Genomic DNA, 19,942 nt, shown 5'->3' with positions numbered 1-19,942 from the left:
ACTTCTGTTTGATTTTTTTCCCCTCCATTTTGCCCAGAAAAGCTTTATTTTTCATATAGAAAAAGTTTCTGTGGCTCTGCTCCAGCAGTTGATAGGGTCAATGCAGCAAGAAAGTGGCTGTCATGCTGTTGGCAGGAGCTGCCTGAACTTCTTGCCCTCCAGGAGGGAGCAGGAAGCCAGCAGCTGCAAAGGGAAGATAAAGCTGTCCTGTGGTGAAGGCAGTGGTGAGATGTCTCCACAGGGCACAGCTGGGCAGCTCAGAAAGAGCTGGCTGGGCAGGAGACACAAGAGAGAGCTCTCCTCCTGCAGGCTGGGTTCCTGGTCAGGGGCTGGGTACAGACAGGTCAGCATGTTGGGTCAGGGATGGTGCTGCTGCTGCTGAGCTGCTTGCTCTCCTGAGGAAGCATGGGCACCATGGCATGGGCAGCTGGGAGGAGTCCTCAGCCAGCTGTGGTCAGTGTCACAGTATCACAATACATTAGAGGTTGGAAGGGACCTCCAGAGATCATCAAGTCCAACCTCCCCTGCCAGAGCAGCATCACTTAGGGTAGTCTGCACAGGAATGCATCCAGGTGGGGTTGGAAAGTCTCCAGAGAAGGAGACTCCACAACCCCCTGGGCAGCCTGTTCCAGTGCTCTGTCACCCTCACTGGAAAGAAGTTTCTCCTCATGCTGAGCTGAAATCTTCTATGTTCAAGCTTGAACCTGTTGTTCCTTGTCTTATTACTGCACACTACCCAGCAGAGCCTGGCCCCCTCCACTTGACACCCACCCCTCAGCTATTGAGAGACATTGATCAGATCCCCTCTCAGTCTTCTCAAGATTAAACAGCCCCAGGGCTCTCAGGCTCTCTTCCCAGGGGAGATGCTCAAGTCCCCTAAGCATCCTCATGACTCTCCATTGGACTCTCTTCATCAAGTCTCTGTCTCTCTTAACACAATATTCCAGCTGTGGTCTCAGCAGGGCAGAGTAGAAAGGTAGAAGAACCTCCCCAGCCCTGCTGGCCACACTTTTTTTGCTGCACCCCAGGATCCCATTGGCTCTCTTGGCCACAAGGGCACATTGCTGTCCCATGCAGAACTTGCTGCCCACCAGCACTCCAAGGTCTTTCTCCGTGGAGCTGCTTTCCAGCAGGGCAGTCCCTAACCTGTCCTGGTGCCTGTTGTTATTCCTCCCCAGATGCAGGACCCTGCACTTGTCCTTACTGAACTCCATGAGGTTTGCCTGCACCCAGCTCTCAGCCTGTCCAGTACTGGGGCTCTTCTCCAAATCAGCCCAACCCAATTATTGTCCTGTTTGCTGTTCCAAGACAGAGGGTGTTAAAAGTGACTGATTTTCACTTGTCAGCTGGTGCATGGTTCAATAGGGCAGATCATAGGAGGGGGTGGCTGATGCCAATACAATAGCCTTGGCTACATGAGGCAGCAGCATTGATTTGGATGAGTGGAGCAGATTCAAAATTCATTCTTTCATTTTTCTCCTCCTTTAGCAGCACTGCTTCTAATCATAATGTATCATTGGCTAGCCCAATAATACAAGGTGTTAAACTAGGGGGGGAGGAAAACAATAATGGTGAGTCATGATTTGGTTTGGTTTTCTTTTTTTTCTTCCTTGAATGCATGGACGTTATAGTTATTAAATTAATAAAGTGTATCATGATCCTATAGCATCACAATCTGATTTTATGACACTCTTTAAGCCAGAACACAAGGGAGAAAATTGTTTTACTTATGCAAGCAAATAGGTTTCAAATACCTGAAGCAAAGGCTTTTCCTTTCCTGCACATCACTGGAGGATTTAAAAGAATTACACAGTCTCACAGTATATCAGAGGTTGGAAGGGACCTCAAGAGATCATCAGGTCCAACCCCCCTGCCAAAGCAGCATCACTTAGGGGAGTCTGCACAGGAATGCATCCAGGTGGGGTTGGAAAGTCTGCAGAGAAGGAGACTCCACAACCTCCCTGGGCAGCCTGCTCCAGTGCTGTCACCCTCAGGTAAGAGGTATCTGCTTACTGATGCTCCTAACCTCCCTCATCATTCTAATGACTTTTTTTTAGTAACTTTTAGTTTTTACAGTATTTGACAGAGAATGTATAATGACAGATTTATAGATAAATGACACAGACTATCAGTTATCTGTTACGTGATGTATTGTGCTGGTTTAGAGGCGAGGTGCCTTTAAGAACCACAAAGGACCTCCAGGAGTGTCCAGGAGGTGGACCAGAAGGTGTATTTCATTCCCATAAGTCCTGCATCCCTATAAAACTGGTTGCAGTTTCAGTTTTCTTCCCTTTCCCCCTCCCTCTCTCCTCCTGGGAGGATGCATGGGCTTTAAACTCTTGCAGGGGAAGCCTGGTTTTGGTATTTGCAATGCTGCCAATTGGGCCTGAAGCAGCCTAATTGGGGCCTGGAGCTGCCACGCTGAATTTTAGCTGCATCACAATGGTTTGGCATGGGGGATAGAGAGGCATGGGGTGGCAGGGGGGGCATGAAAGCCTAGGTTTGTTGTTGACCTGGTTTAAAGGGAAATTTGTGTGAAGCTTTGGCTTAATGGGGTTCTGTGTTAAGCCCAGACTATGGATTTTGTGCATTTTATATGCTTTGTACTGTTTTATGTAATTATGAAGAGCATTTCCATTTAAACTTTCCAATCCTATCCAACCCTTTGTGCAATCATTTTCCTTCTACCCCTGGAAGAGGTAAAAGAGCAATCTATCTTAGAATCATAGAATCATGGGATCAGTCAGGGTTGGAAGGGACCACAAGGATCATCCAGTTCCAACCCCCTTGCCATGGGCAGGGACACCTCACCCTACATCAGGTTGCTCACAGCCACATCCAGCCTGGAATGAAACACCTCCAGGGATGAGGCTTCCACCACCTCCCTGGGCAACCTCTTCCAGTGTCTCACCACCCTCATGGGGAAGAATTTCTTCCTAACATCCAGTCTGAATCTACCCACTTCTAGTTTTGTTCCATTCCCCCCACTCCTATCACTACCTGACACCCTAAAAAGTCCCTCCCCAGCTTTCTTGGAGCCCCCTTCAGATACTGGAAGGCCACAAGAAGGTCTCCTTGGAGCCTTCTTTTCTCCAGACTGAACAGCCTCAACTCTCTCAGTCTCTCCTCATAGAAGAGGTGCTCCAGCCCTCTGATCATCTTTCTGTCCCTTCTCTGATCACCTTCCAGCACCTCCAGATCCTTCCTGTAATAGAGGCTCCAGAACTGGACACAGTACTCCAGGTGGGGTCTCACCAGAGCTGAGCAGAGGGGGAGAATCACCTCCCTGGTCCTGCTGGCCACACTTCTCTTGATGCAGCCCAGGCTCTGGTTGGCTTTCTGGGCTGCAAGTGCTCACTGCTGGCTCCTGTTGAGCTTCTCATCCCCCAGCACCCCCAAGTCCCTCTCCTCAGGGCTGCTCTCCAGCCAGTCCCTGCCCACCCTGGGTTTGTGCTTGGGATTGCCTCGACCCAGCTGCAGGACCCTGCACTTGGTCTTGTTGAACCTCATGAGGTTGGCTTGTGCCCACCTCTCCAGCCTGTCCAGGTCCCTCTGGATGGATCCCTTCCCTCCAGCCTGTCTGCTGCACCACACAGCTTGGTGTCATCAGCAGACTTGCTGAGGATGCACTCAGTGCCACTTCTTCTCTATACTAAGACATGTATCAAGAAAAAAAACCCACTATATTACATTTATCTAACTCTTCCTCCTCTCACACTTCCCCAGACAATGATTCAAAGCCATGAAGATGCACTTCCTTCAAGCAAAGGGTTATGAGCTGGTTTAATTATATCCTAGAGACTAGTTTGACTACCAAAGTGTGTCAGAGTTTGCAGGTTTCTGCCTTAATATTCCACATCCTTTCAATAATATCTGACACTGTATCCACTCTGTAATGTCTAATAAATGGTCCATTAGATGATTAGCTTTAAATATTACAGCTGTGGGAAGTAAATTATTGATGGGCATTGCCTCATTTCTTTGAACATGGCTTTTACTTCTGTTACATTAAAAAATAAACAAACCACAGTCAGATCACTGTCTTTTTTTTTTTTTTTGGTTAAAGGAAACCAAAAATCAATTGAAACTGTATAGACTTTGCAGGTGGATGCTGATCTGGATTAGAATGCTATTAATTTTTTTTTTTATCCTTGTATATGATTCTGCAATGAAATAAATGTATTTTTTTCCCAACCCCCCCTTAGAAAACCCCACAAAAACCATACACATGCTTTGGTGAATCATTTGGTGAATTCAATTTGCAGACTATGTAGAGTAGATGCTGCCTGGTTTAGTGTTGAAATGCAAAGGAGGTGATTTCTTCAAGAGAGTGCATTTGCTTTGTCAATTATTTTTTATCCTTGTGTTTGATTCTGCAATAAAATAAATGTATTTTTTTTCCAACCTCAAAAATACCACCACAAAAACTATACATCTTGAGTACTGTGTCCAGTTCTGGGCTCCTCAATTTAAGAAGGATATTGAGACACTTGAATGTGTCCAGAAAAGGGCAATGAGGTTGGGGAGAGGTCTGGAGCACAGCCCTGTGAGGAGAGGCTGAGGGAGCTGGGGGTGTTTAGCCTGGAGAAGAGAAGGCTCAGGAGAGAACTTATTGCAGTCTACAACTACCTGAAGGGAGGTTGTAGCCAGGTGGGGGTTGGCCTCTTCTCCCAGGGAAACAGCACCAGAACAAGAGGACACAGTCTCAAGTTGTGCCAGGGGAAGTTTAGGCTCAAGGTGAGGAGAAAGTTCTTCCCAGAAAGAGTAATTGGCCACTGGAATGTGCTGCCCAGGGAGGTGGTGGAGTCACCATCCCTGGAGCTCTTCAAAACAGGATTGGATGTGGCACTTGGAGCCATGGTTTAGTTGTCATGAGGTGCTGGTTGATAGGTTGGACTTGATGATCTCTGAGGTCTTTTCCAGCCTTGTTGATTCTATGATTCTATACACACGCTTTGGTGAATCATTTGGTGAATTCAATTTGCAGACTGTAGAGTAGATGCTGCATAGTTTAGTGTTGAAATGTTGACCTTCTGGTGCAAAGTGAGCAATTTCTTCAAGGGGGTGGATTTTCTTCCTACTAAGTAGTGTCACTTGGGACTGGAGCTGTTACAAAGACATAGGAACTTTGGACAATGGAAAAAAATCACTTTTTTTTACTGCCTATGAGAAAGAAGAAAATGGTCTCAGGCAGTCAAAAGCTTTACCTTTGTCTATATTAGGAATGCAGAGAAGGAGCAAACAACCCTGGTCCTGGAAGTAGAACTAAATAACTACTTCCTTGATTGGCAGCAGGAAGAAACCTTAGGCTACATACAGTGAGGCAGCAAAGGGCTTCAAAGTAGTGTTCAAAACCAGCTTACACACTGAGCATAAAGCCTACCTGGTAAGAAAAGAGGGAAGGAGATCATCTCTCCTTTTTGGAGCTCATGTGTCTGACTCAGAGGTGGAGAAAAACTGTAAGCCTACTTCCTGGCAAGCAGCTGCAGGCACCGTGCTCAGCCCTGGCATGGGCAAACTCCCACCTCTGCTGCAGGAGGTGGGCTGTGCTCCAGACCCCTCCCCAGCTTTGTTGCCCTTCTCTGGACACCTTCCAGCATCTCAACGTCTTGAAGGACAGGAGGCTTGCATTTCAGGCTTCCCTCTCTTACTGAGACCATCAATCATTTCCAGTGTGCCATGGGTGTATGCAAGTTGTTGAGCACTGAAACAAACCGTGGCATTCAAAGTCAGAGGATGCTGTAGTCAGAGTTTCTGTTCCCAAAATTCACCCTCCTCGATCAATCAATCAATCAATCAGTCAATCACTCTAAGGGACCTTGTAGTCCACTTCAAGGAGGCTGAAGATGGAGAGATATATGAAGAATACTGAGCTGTTCAATCTTTTAGGTCCTCAGTTCATTCTCGGGCTCCTGAGCCACATTATTTATAAACTAGTTTGGAGGTTGTGGGGTTTTGGTTGTTTTTTATTTCCATTTTGTTTTGGTTTGTTTGTTTGTTTTTATTTCGGTTTTTGTTTGTTTTTATTCTGTTATTTTGTTTGGTTTAGTTTGGTTTTGTTATTTTGTTTTATTTTATTTTTGGTTTGTTTGCTTTTATTTTGCTATTTTGTTTTGTTATTTTGTTTTGTTTGTTTTTATTTTGATGTTTTGTTTTGTTTGTTTGCTTTTATTTTGGTTTTTTTGTTTGTTTTTATATTGCTATTTGGTTTTGGTTTGTTTTTATTCTGCAATTTGGTTTTGGTTTGTTTGTTTTTATTTTGTTCTTTTGCTTTAATTTTGCTATTTTGTTTAGTTTTGTTTGTTTTTATTTTGCTCTTTTGCTTTGTTGCTTGTTTTTATTTTATTATTTTGCTTTGTTTTTATTTTATTTTGGTTTGTTTGCTTGCTTTTATTTTGTTCTTTTGTTTTGCTTATTTGTTTTTATTTTGTTATTTTGATTTGTTTGATTTTATTTTATTTTGGTTTGCTTGCTTTTATTTTGTTCTTTTGTTTTTGTTTTGTTCTTTTGCTTTGTTTGATTTTATTTTATTTTGGTTTGTTTGCTTACTTTTATTTTGTTCTTTTGTTTTGGTTGTTTATTTTTATTTTGTTGTTTTGCTTTGCTTTGATTTTATTTTGGTTTGTTTGCTTGCTTTTATTTTGCTCTTTTGTTTTGTTTGGTTTTATTTTGTTCTTTTGCTTTGCTTTTGTTTTATTTTGGTTTGTTTGCTTGCTTTTATTTTGTTGTTTTGTTTTGCTTGTTTGTTTTTATTTTGTTATTTGAGGTTTTGTCTCTGTTAGGTTTTTTTAAGACTCTCTATGTGTCTTGGTAAAAAAAGAAAAAATCTGAGCTCATTTCTGAAGCCAACCATAGCTCGTTTGTCTACAGGAAAATCCATGGATAGGCTATTTCATCCCACAGCCTACTCCAGGTGAGAGTGTTTGAGTGTAAATCACATCATCTTTGGTTCCATTCATTCATGACAGCCTTGTAATATCATCCCAGCAAGCTCAATCCCTTTTCCACATGCCATTGGCACTGGGTTACACACTCACCTTTCCCCTGCTCTACAGCACAGACCTTCCAGGGGCTATGTGATAATCCTTGTGGTGTTGGACCAAAGGACAACCAGACAGGGCAGAAGCAAAGGAAATCACAGAATCACAGTCACAGAATGTTAGGGGTTGGAAGGGATCTCAAAAGCTCATCCAGTCCAACCCCTCCTGCCAGAGCAGGATCACCTTGAGCAGATCACACAGGAATGCATCCAGGCAGGTCTTGAATATCTCCAGAGAGGGAGACTCCACAACCCCCCTGGGCAGCCTGGTCCAGTGTTCTGTCACCCTCACAGAGAAATAATTCTTCCTCATGTTCACATGGAACTTCCTATGCCTCAACTTCCACCCATTGCCCCTTGTGCTGTCATTGGGCATCACCCAGCAGAGCCTGGCTCTATCCTCATGGCACTCATCCTGCACATCTTTATAAACATGAATGAGGTCACCTCTCAGTCTCCTCCTCTCCAAGCTAAAGAGCCCTCAGCTCCCTCAGTCTCCTCATAAGGAAGATGTTTCACTCCATCATTTTTGTGATTCTGTGTTGCCCTCTTTCAAGCAGTTCCCTGAGGCCCTTCTTGAACTGAGGGGCCCAGAACTGGACACAATATTCCAGATGCAGCCTCACCAGGGCAGAGTAGAGAGGGACAACAAACTCTCTGGACCTACTGATCACAACCCTTCTAATCCACCCTGGGATGCCATTGGCCTTCTCGGCCACAAGAGCACATTGCTGGCTCATGGTCAGCCTTCCATCCACCAGGACCCCCAGGTCTCTTTCCCCTTCATTGCTCTCCAGCAGCTCAGCCCCCACTCCACAGGGTTGCTCTTTCCCACTTGCAAGACTCCACATTTGCCCTTGTTGAACTTCTTTAAATTTCTCCCTGCCCAACTCTCAGAGCCTGCCCAGGTCCTGCTGAAAGAGGCCTCACATTCAGGATTTGTTGTTTTCTTCAGCACAGCTGCCAGGCCCCCAGCAGCTCTCAGTTAGAGCTGGAGAGTGCTCAAAGGAGGGTAAAAAGAAGCAAGAAACTGGATTCAAGGCTGGAGGCTGTTTCTTCCTTTGAGGTAGCATCCCACCCATCAAAAGCTCTGGGTGAAGCAGCAGTTCCTGGCCCTCCCTTCCTTCCTGCAGGTCCTCTGGCAAGCCACCACAGGTCAGCAGACTGGCAGGAGCTTGCCTTGCTAGACTGACGGCTCACACATCAGCCATCTGCAGTGGCTTTGGAGGAACCTGCTGGGAAGCACTGCCCTGCTGAGTGCAGTCCATTAGCTGTGCTTTGCCTCACTGCAGTGCCTCCTAGCATTGTGCAGCAGGCTGCTTGTCCCAAATGCCACTCTCTGGCTAAGAAAAACAGACAGTTTGGGACATGCTACATGTCACCCACCCATGAGTGTGTGGGACAGATATTGCCCCTCTGAGTGCAGGAAAGCACTTGGAGTGGAGTGCCTTGACCTAAGGCTACTGAATCAGAGCATCTATACCCATCCCAGACAGTTCAGACAATGACATTTTTAGCATCACTCTCCAGGCTTCCTAGAAAACAGTCTTCTGGTCACTTCCTCAGCTGGCTTCCTAGAAAACAGTCTTCTGGTCACTTCCTGAGCTGCTGCTTACCATTGATAGTTCCTGCTCTTTTGATGAATAATTCAGCACTCACATTTATTGCAGAGCATTAGGCTCCCAGATGTTCCTTCTCCAATTCCCAGGGCAACCTGAAGAATTCCCTCAGGTCTACCTTCCTTTAACATCTCCATCCTAAAACTTAATATCTGAATGACTTAAAGGTAGTAGAAAATTATTGCAGATGCAATCATGTCTTCAAGCTTAGAAGGATGGAGGTTTATTGATCCATATTAGTGAATTTCCAGCAAAGATTGCTTTCTTTTTTTATTTTTTTTATTTCACTCTTCCTTTTTCAGACTTGTATTAGTTATATTAGTGACTTCTACCCTGTTGTTTCTTTACTTTGATACCTTATTTGAAATAGTCCTGGAATCAATAGGCTGTTCATAAGACTGAAGGAAAAGGGTAGCAGATTTCCCAGGATGAATTGAGTGTGTGATTTCTCTCTCTCCCCCCTCCATGTATCAATCACAAGTAGCTTTGCTGCTCTTTTGGTTTTTTGAGGAATATAGTACTTTACCTTATATATCACAGAATCACAGAACATTAAGTGTTGGAAGGGACCTTGAAAGGTCATCCAGTCCAACCCCCCTGCCAGAGCAGGACCACCTAGAGCAGATCACACAGGAACACATCCAGGCAGATCTTGAATATCTCCAGACTCCACACCCACCCTGGACAGCCTGTTCCAGTGTTCTGTCACCCTCACAGGGAAAAAAAAAATTCCTCATGTTCACATGGAACTTCCTATGCCTCAACTTCTACCCATTGCCCTTTGTCCTGTCATTGGGCATCACTGTTTGACTCCACAAGATGGAAACCAGGGAGGCAAAGTCTCTCCCACTGTCAGTGAAGTCAAGGTGTGTGATCATCTGATATACAAGTCCATGGGACCTGATGAAATGCATCCCAGAGTCCTGAGGGAATTGGCTGATGTGGTTGCCAGGCCGCTCTCCATGATATTTGAGAAGTCCTGGCAGTCAGGTGAGGTCCCTGGGGACTGGAAGAAAGGAAACATCACAGCCATTATTAAAAAGGGTAAAAAGGAGGGCCCTGGGAACTACCAACCTGTCAACCTCACCTCTGTGCCTGGGAAGATCATGGAACAGATCCTCCTAGATGCCATTCTAAGGCACAAAGAGGACAGGGAGGTGATTCAAGACAGCCAGCATAGCTTTACTAGGGGCAGGTCCTGCCTGACTAACCTTGTGGCTTTCCATGACAAAGTGACTATGTCAGTAGATAAGGGATGACCTATGGATGGGATCTATCTGGACTTCTGCAAAGCCTTAGACACGGTCCCCCACAACATCCTGCTTGCCAAGTTGGAGAGATACAAGTAAAATGTGACATTTCAGGACATGGTCTAGAAGTCATAGAAGTGTTAGGTAGAAGGTTGGACCTGATATCCTAGAGGTCTTTTCCAACCTTAATGATTAGAGAATCACAGAATCAACCAGGCTGGAAGAGACCTCAAAGATCATCAAGCCCAACCTATCACCCACCCCTAACTAATCAACCAGACCATGGCACTAAGTGCCTCAGCCAGGCTTTTCTTAGACACCTCCAGGGACACTGACCCCACCACCTCCCTGGGCAGCCCATCCCAATGGCCAATCTCTCTTTCTGGGAAGAACTTCTTTCTAAGATCAAGCCTGAACTTCCCCCTGCACAGCTTGAGACTGTGTCCTCTTGTTCTGCTGCTGGGTGCCTGGGAGAAGAGACCAACCCCTACCTGGCTACAACCTCCCTTCAGGCAGTTGCAGACAGCAATGAGGTCTGCCCTGAGCCTCCTCTTCTCCAGGCTAAACACCCCCAGGTGCCTCAGCTGCTCCTCACAGGGCTGTGCTCCAGACCCCTCCCCAGCTTTGTTGCCCTTCTCTGGACAAGTTCAAGCATCTCAACATCTTTCTTGAACTGAGGAGCCCAGAACTGGACACAGGACTCAAGGTGAGGTCTAACCAGTGCTGAGTACAGGGGAGAATGACTTCCCTGCTCCTGCTGGCCACACTATTCCTGATGCAGGCCAGGATGCCAGAGGCCTTCTTGATTCTATGATTCTGCATCCCACAGACTTGCTGCTTTTGCACACACTCAAAACTGAGATTTAAGGGTTGTTACTAGGAAGTTTACTGACTGTCCTAAAGGGATGAACTACAGTGTTTAAGGTGATGAATTAAGCAAATTATTTGGTCAAGGTGATTTTTAGTGGGCAAATGTAGTGCATGATTCCAAGAGCCTATGGGTTTTTTTTGGTTGCTATGATCATACAAAGAGTGCTTGTGGTGTTGGGTGATGCCCAGAAAAAGACTGGGGGCATGTATAGAAGAATGATTTCTGGAGTGGAAAAGAGACAGGTAAGTGTTGTTAAGAACATCGGCCGGCTGTGGACCAATTCTCTGTGGTGGGGGGGGCTGCAAAATTGTGTTTCAGAGTATGCTGTAACCTCCCTAAAGAAGGGATAGTGCAGGTGGGGCAGAGGAGGTTTGGTGTTTTGCTTCTGGGTGTTCAGTTGTAGGCAAGGGAGGTTTGAGAAGTTGGGGGGATTTGTCCCCTTGTGCTCACTTGGTGGGTGGTATGGAGGTTGTTTGGGCCTCAAGGGTGGTTTTGGGGGGTGGTGGAGTGGAGGGGGGCGGAATGGGAGGGGGGGAGGGCTGGGTGTTGTGTGGGGCTTGGAGGTATGGTGTTTGTTTAGTTGTTGGTGGTTGTTTGGTGTGTTTTTTGTTTATTTGGGTGTGTGGGGGGTTGGGAGAGGGAATAGAGGAGGGGGGATGTGGAGAGTGCTTGTTTTGCTTGGTTGGGGTTGCTCTTTCCGGTTGCGTGAGTGGTAGTGGATGGATCAAGGGTGCCTTTGTGTTGGTTTGTATGGGTTTGATGGAGGCAGTTAGGTAAAACATTTTTTGATGGGCAAGCGTGGTTCAGGCGATTGGGTATGGGCCCAGGGAGGTGGGTGGAAGAAGTTGAGAGTGGATGGCTTAAAGGGTGGTTTGATGCATGCTATGGGGTAGGTGTGGGGTGGATAAAGGGTTTGGGTGGTGGGCCCTGTAAGGGGAAGTGAGGGGAATTGAAATTGGTGGTGCTTTATGGCTTTTTGGCCACGAGGATGTTGAAAAATGGCTGTGAACTTGGCACGTACTCCGATGGACTTTGCTTACAGACTGAGAGAGTTGGGGTTGTTCAGTCTGGAGAAGAGAAGGCTCTGAGAAGACCTTCTTGTGGCCTTCCAGTATCTGAGGGGGGCTACAAGAAAGCTGGGGAGGGACTTCTTGGGGTGTGAGTAGTGATAGGACTAGGGGGAATGGAGCAAAACTAGAAATGGATAGATTCAGATTGGATGTTAGGAAGAAATTCTTCCCCATGAGGGTGGTGAGACACTGGCACAGGTTGCCCAGGGAGGTGGTGGAAGCCTCATCCCTGGAGGTTTTTGCAGCCAGGCTGGATGTGGCTGTGAGCAACCTGCTGTAGTGTGAGGTGTCCCTGCCTATGGCAGGGGGGTTGGGACTGGATGATCCTTGAGGTCCCTTCCAACCCTGACAATTCTATGAGTGTCTGATTCTGTGAACTCTCTTTTCTTCACCATGTAGTTCTTCCAGCAAAGCATTTGGCTCGTCAGTTTAAGCAGGACTTTGAGATACTTGAATGTGCCCAGAGAAGGGTAATAAGGCTGGGGAGGGGTCTGGAGCACAGCCCTGTGAGGAGAGGCTGAGGGAGCTGGGGGTGTTTAGTCTGGAGAAGAGGAGGCTCAGGGGAGACCTCATTGCTGTCTACAACTACCTGAAGGGAGATTGTAGCCAGGAGTGGGTTGGTCTCTTCTCCCAGGCACCCAGCAGCAGAACAAGAGGACACAGTCTCAAGCTGCACCAGGGGAAGTTTAGGCTCAAGGTGAGGAGAAAGTTCTTCCCAGAAAGAGAGATTGGCCACTGGAATGTGCTGCCCAGGGAGGTGGTGGAGTCACCATCCCTGGAGGTGTTCAAAAAAGGATTGGATGTGGTACTTGGAGCCATGGTTTAGCTGTTATGAGGTGCTGGGTGATAGGTTGGAGTTGATGATATCTGAGGCCTTTTCCAACCTGGTTGATTCTATTATTCTACGACAAAATGGAAAAGTTGAAGCTTCCCCATTGGAAGCCTTTTGAAAGGGAGGTTATAAAGGTTTTATTTTGCATCTCAGGGTATTATGCTGTTTCCCTGGGAGGCCAAGCCTTCAACAGGCAACCCTCAAAGTGCTGTAGGTTAGTTACCTGCTTCCTCATTTAGTATCTGCATGATCATAGCATCCCTTACACTAACCACACAGTAATGAGTGGAGAGCAGATTAATGTCTTTTGCTGTGAGAACACCTCTCTTGGAGACTATTCTATCTGCAAATGAAATGATCTTTCTGTCACTGATATTTTCTTTTTTTTACATTTTGTCACTTCCAATCAGCATGAAGAGTCTTCACACAGAACTCTTTTCCCCATCCTAAGGCCCTTTTTCCATGGTTATTGCATTTTTAAAAATCCAATCTTATAAACTAGAGAAGCTCTACCTTTCCCTGCAGGTCTGTCCTTCACTCTCTTTCTTTACAGACAGAAAAGTCCTGGCAGTTTTACACCAAAATGGCCAAGCACCATTATGAATTGGTCAGGTATTAGAAGAAAATAACTTTTAAAAGCTTCCTTCACTTTTCTTTTTAACAGTCTGCCTCTGGCTGCACTTGAGACTGACACCCCAGCTCTTTCCCAGGAAGAAAGAAAACTCTGAATGAGTGTCCTGACTTTAGGAGTGATGGCTGCATGTCAGTGGAGGTGCACATGGCAGAGGAGAAAACTGGGGGGTTGGCTGACACCTCATCAGGTTGTGCTGCCATCCAACCAGAGCTGGTCAGGCTGAGAGCTGGCTGCAGGCAAACCTCAGGGAGTGCAATAAGGACAAGTGCAGGGTCCTGCATCTGGGAGATATAATAACAGGGACCAGGACAGGTTAGGGGCTGCCCTGCTGGAAAGCAGCTCCACAGAGAAAGACCTTGGAGTGCTGGTGGACAGCAAGTTCTGCATGGGACAGCAATGTGCCCTTGTGGCCAAGAGAGCCAATGGGATCCTGGGGTGCAGCAAGAAAAGTGTGGCCAGCAGGGCTAGGGAGGTTCTTTTGCCTCTCTACTCTGCCCTGCTGAGACCACAGCTGCAATCCTGTGTCCAGTTTGGGGCTCCCCAGTTCAAGAGAGACAGAGACCTGCTGGAGACAATCCAACAGAGAGCCATGAGGATGCTTAGGGGACTTGAGCATCTCCCCTGGGAAGAGAGACTGAGAGCCCTGGGGCTGTTTAGTGTGGAGAAGAGAAGACTGAGAGGGGATCTGATCAATGTCTCTCAATAGCTGAGGGGTGGGGGTCAAGTGGATGAGGTCAATCCTTTTTGGTGGTGTGCAATAATAAGACAAGGAACAGCAGGTACAAACTTGACCATAGAAGATTTCAGCTCAGCATGAGGAGAAACTTCTTTCCAGTGAGGGTGCCAGAGCACTGGAACAGGCTGCCCAGGGGGGTTGTGGAGTCTCCTTCTCTGGAGACTTTCCAACCCCACCTGGATGCATTCCTGTGCAGACTACCCTAAGTGATGCTGCTCTGGCAGGGGAGTTGGACCTGATGATCTCTGGCGGACCCTTCCAACTTCTAATGTACTGTGGGACTGAGCTACTGTGACTCATTTCCTGTGTGAGCCTACCAGTTCCTCTGGAAAACCCAGGGCTGCCCTTGCTTCGCTCCATACGATCCCAACAGGCAGCTCTCTATCTCTTGTGAGACCTGACTGTGCAGTCCAGCCTTCAGATCCCATTCCCTCTCATTTTTGCTGTGTAAGGCTCTGTGTTGGCATTTTTATTATTAAAAAAAAAAAAAACAAATTACATTGTAGAGGGCTGACAGATTTTGGCCATGCTGGAGCAAGTGCAGAGGAGGGCAAGGAAGCTGGGGAAGGGCCTGGAGATTAAATCTGATGAAGAGTGACTGAAGGAGCTGGAGATGGTTAGTTTGGAAAAGAGGAGGCTGAGGGGAGACCCCATTGCTGTCTACAACTACCTGAAAGAACACTGTGGAGAGGCTGCTGCTGGTCTCATCTCATAGGTAATTAGTGATAGAACAAGAGGGAGCAGCCTCTAGCTGCAAGTGGGTAGGTTTAGATTGGACATTAGGAAACATTTTTTCCCAGCAAGAGTGGTCAGGGATTGGAATGTGCTGCCTAGGGAGGTGGTTGAGTCCCCAAGCCTGGATGTGTTTGAAGGTGGTTTGGATGTGGTGCTTGGGGCTCTGGTTTAGGGGTGACCCTTGTAGAGTAGAGTTCTGGGTCGGACTTGGTGCTCCCGAGGGTCTTTTCCAACCTGAGTGTTTCTGTGATTCTGTGTGTTTGACTTGCAGAACTGAAACTCCCTGATAACACCGAAAATATTTCACCTGGGAGCACAGCAGAAGAATGGCCATTGGCTAATCAAATCAAAAAAGGGCAGCATTTCTGTGGGTGGATTAAAATGTAATTAAAATGGGATTTCACTTTTAAAACATTTCCTTTTAAATGCATTGTCTTCAGGTGGTAAAACTCAGCATACAGCACACTCAGCTGTGACTGGATAGGTTTAGACTGGACATTAGGAAACATTTTTTCATGGCAAGAGTGGTCAGGGATTAGAATGTGCTGCCCAGGGAGGTGGTGGAGTCCCCAAGCCTGGATGTGTTTGAAGGTGGTTTGGATGTGGTGCTTGGGGATGTGGTTTAGGAGTGAACTTTGTAAAAGTCAGGTTGTGAGTAGGACTTGGTCCTCCTGAGGGTCTTTTCCAACCTGAATGTTTCTGTGATTCTGTGATTCTATGATATTTGCAACCTGTGGCAGCCCATAAGGAACTGAAGTATTTTAAACACATCCTGGACACAGCCTTGGTAGGAAGAACTTTCACTGCTCTGAAAGCGACAGTAAAAAATAATCTGGTGTTACAGGTCACATTTTAATAGCCTTTGTTCAGCTTCAGAGTTAACATCTACAGCTATTAAAGCAAACAGTCCTTAGAATTGCTACTCCTGTCTGCTTTGGAAGGTGACCTCTGTAGCTGCAGAGGTGAGGTGTTAAGGAAAGCGAATTCATTAACTAATTGGTGGAAGCTAATTATTAAGCAGCTTGAAAGGAGCTGTGGTGCTCCATGTTGTGGTTGTAACACTGCATTGAACACTGAGCTCTGACTTGTGGAAACAGGCTTAAGGCACCAGAATACAGGCAGCTCTTGTGGAGGAAAGGGGGACAGGGGGACTGATTGCATTTGACAATGTAATTTCTTTAGTAATATTTGGATTCATGAGCAAGGCTTGTCCAAAAAATAAAGAAAATAAAAGATAAATAATAACAGCTTCATATTTACAGAAATAAAAGGACAGCTTTTATAGTTTCAGTTAACACAAGCACTTTGCAAAGGCTACCAGTGAATAACTCAATGAGAATAGCCCCTAATGAAATATCACAGTGTCACAGTACATCAGAGGTTGGAAGGGACCTCAAGAGATCATCAGGTCCAACCCCCCTGTCTCTTACAGAACAAAGTGCTCTTTCCTGTGGCTTTGTAAAAGTATCTTTTCATTGGGTGAAACAAAGAACTTGGAACTGTAGCAATGCTACAGGCTTGGGGCAGTATGGCTGGACAGCTGTCTGCCAGGAAGGGACCTGGGGGTTCTAATGGACAAGCAACTGAATATGGGCAAGCAGTGTGCCCAGGTGGCCAAGAAAGCCAAAGGCATCCTGGCTGGGATTAGAAATGCTGTGTCCAGCAGGAGCAGGGAGGGGATTGTCCCCTGGGACTCAGCTCTGGTGAGGCCACACCTTGAGGATTGTGTCCAGTTTTGAGCACCTCAATCCAAGAGAGATGTGGAGGTGCTGGAGCCAGTGCAGAGGAGGGCAAGGAAGCTGTGAAGGGCCTGGAGAATAAATCTGATGAAGAGAGACTGAAGGAGCTGGGGATGGTTAGTTTGAAGGAGAGGAGGCTGAGGGTAGACCTCATTGCTGTCTACAACTACCTTAAAGGACATTGTGGAGAGGTGCTGATCTCACAGGTAGTTAGTGATAGAACTAATGAGAATAGGGAATGGCTTCAAGCCATGACTGGGTAGGTTTAGACTGGACATTAGGAAACATTTTTTCATGGCAAGAGTGGTCAGGCTTGGAATGTGCTGCCCAGAGAGGTGGTTGAGTCCCCAAGCCTGGATGTGTTCCAAGGTGGTTTGGATGTGGTGCTTGGGGCTCTGGTTTAGGGGTGACCCTTGTAGAGTAGGGTTGTTGGCTGGACTTGATGATCCTGAGGGCTTTTTCCAACTTGAATGTGCCTGTGATTCTATGATTTTCATGAGGGACAGCTTAAGGTGTTACTAAACAACTATCCTGAGCACTATGCCAATTACCTACATGGTCACTGGCTTCTTAACAGCATCAGTGCCACTGCTCATAAAAACAATTTTCTCCACAGGGTGTCACTCCCAGAAGAAAATGAACTGATAGCTCCTGTCCATCATCTACTTCACCACATAAGAGAGGTTTTTGTATCTTTTGGCACTGAGAATGCTCTTTGTTCTAGACTTCTGCTCTGGGAACACCCTGAAAGGCTACTCTGATGCAGACCAATAAAGTGCTGGGACCATACACAGTGTAGACTTCCCATTACTAAAAATCTGCATGCTTATGAGTGTGTGATGCTGAGTGGACATGCTGGAACGAGTCCAGAGAAGGGCCATGAGGATGATCAGAGGGCTGGAGCTCCTCTCCCATGGAGACAGACTGAGAGAGTTGGGGCTGTTCAGCCTGGAGAAGAGAAGGCTCTGAGGAGACCTTCTTGTGACCTTCCAGTATCTGAAGGGAGCTACAAGAAAGCTGGGGAAGGACTGTTTAGGGTGTCAGGGAGTGATAGGACTGGGGGGAATGGAACAAAACTAGAAGTGGGGAGATTCAGATTGGATGTTAGGAAGAAATTCTTCCCCAGGAGGGTGGTGAGACACTGGAAGAGGTTGCCCAGGGAGGTGGTGGAAGCCTCATCCCTGGAGGTGTTTAAGGCCAGGCTGGATGAGGCTCTGAGCAGCCTGTTGCAGTGTGAGGTGTCCCTGCCCGTGGCAGGGGGGTTGGAACTGGATGATCCTTGTGGCCCCTTCCCACCCTGACAGTTCTATGACTCTATGACCTAGCAGCTCACTGGAGCTGTTGGACTGACCCAAGTGCTTCCCTCTCTGAATGAGGAAGAAGATAAATTCTTACCTGAAGACATTCTCCAGAAGGGACAAGGCAGGACTTGCAGAAGGCACATGGAGCCAGTCTGTGCTTAAGCACCATCACAGGCCAACCACTACTTCAACTTTGTGATGAGCATTTATTAGCAGCTCTGCATATGAACCAGGCAGAGCCATTTGGTTTCAAGTATTTAGGAAGGAGATGTCCTCACCTCCTTAAAAAAACCTCTGAGCGTTCAACACCTGCTCCTCCCTTCACTTCTGCTCTACACAGCCCTTCCACTGAAGTGTTCAGGCTCTTCCTCCAAAAGACAGCAATAAGGATGTGTCTATAGAAGAAAACCTGAGGCAGGACTGGAGTCACAGGGATGAATTTTCCAAGAGAGGAACTTGGTAAGCAGAGGATCATAGGTGCTTGAATTTCATTGTGCCCATTTCCTGAGCCAACAGGTAAAACAATCCCCAAACTGCATCCTTGACCTCTAAGCCACAATGGCCTGGAATTATTTCAGTCTTTCCTAAAGGGTAATGTGTGTAATTATGTATATCATCATAAATTGTAAACACATAGATAGAAAGCAAATTTGTGTCATAATTTGATCAGTAAATCATATTCACCTTGGGGATGGAATTTTTAAGGATGGTTAGCCTTAGAATCATAGAACTCATTGGGTTGGAAGTGGCCTTTAAAGGACATCTACTCCAACTCCCTCTGCACTAAGCAGGGACATCCACAACAGGAATAAGGTTGCTCAGAGCTCCATCAAGCCTGACTTTGGATGTTTCCAAGGATGGGGCCTCCACCACCCACTGGGGCCTTTGAATCACAGAATGTTAGGGGCTGGAAGGGACCTCAAAAAATCATCCAGTCCAACCCACCCTGCCAGAACAGGGTCACCTAGATCAGATCACACAGGAACAAATCCAGGTGGGTTTTGAACATCTCCAGAGAGGGAGACTCCACAACCCCCCTGGGCAGCCTGGTCCAGTGTTCTGTCACCCTCACAGAGAAATAATTCTTCCTCATGTTCACATGGAACTTCCTATGCCTCAACTTCCACCCATTGCCCCTTGTCCTCTCATTGGGCATCACCCAGCAGAGCCTGGCTCTATCCTCATGGCACTCATCCTGCACATCTTTATAAACATGAATGAGGTCACCTCTCAGTCTCCTCCTCTCCAAGCTACAGAGCCCTCAGCTCCCTCAGTCTCTCCTCATAAGGAAGATGTTCCACTCCCTTCAGCATTTTTGTGGCTCTGTGCTGGACTCTTTCAAGCAGTTCCCTGAGGTCCTTCTTGAAATGAGAGACTCAGAACTGGACACAATATTCCAGATGCAGCCTCACCAGGGCAGAGTAGAGAGGGAGGAGAGCCTCTCTCAACCTACTGACCACAACCCTTCTAACACACCCCAGGATGCCATTGGCTCTCTTGGCCACCTGGGCACACTGCTGGCTCATGTTCAGCTGCTGTCAACCAGCACCCCCAGGTCCCTTTCTGCCTGGCTGCTCTCCAGCCACTCTGTCCCCAGCCTGGGGTTGTTGTGGCCAATATGTAGAACCCAGCACTTAGACCTGTTAAATCTCATGCCCTTGGACTCAGGCTGGCAAGGTCCCTCTGCAGAGCCCTTCTACCTTCTAACAGATCGACACCTGCCCCCAGCTTGGTGTCATCTGCAAATTTACTGCTGATGGACTCAATCCCCTCATCCAGATCATCAATAAAGATATTGAACAGGATGTGGCCCAACACTGATCCCTGAGGGAGATATTGGATGTACCTTCCTGAGCTCTCCACTACCATTAGCGCTTTATGCACAGCTCCCACTGAAGCCTATACACAGAACCAGACCTTGGGAAGCTCAGCTTGCTTGAGGAGGGTAACATAAGGTGGCTAGCTGGGGAAAAACAAAAAAGGGGGGTGGGGGAGGGGGTATGGAGCAGCTGCACACCTGCCTGGCTCAAATGTCTGCTTACAAGTGCTGCTGTGTACTCAAGAGTTCAGCTCCTGTAGAGGATAAATATTTGTTCCAGCTAACAGGCATCCTTGG

Source organism: Indicator indicator, chromosome 2 (genome assembly GCF_027791375.1).
Source record: "Indicator indicator isolate 239-I01 chromosome 2, UM_Iind_1.1, whole genome shotgun sequence".
In the NCBI taxonomy this organism is placed as follows: Eukaryota; Metazoa; Chordata; class Aves; order Piciformes; family Indicatoridae; genus Indicator; species Indicator indicator.
This window is presented reverse-complemented; position numbering follows the sequence as displayed.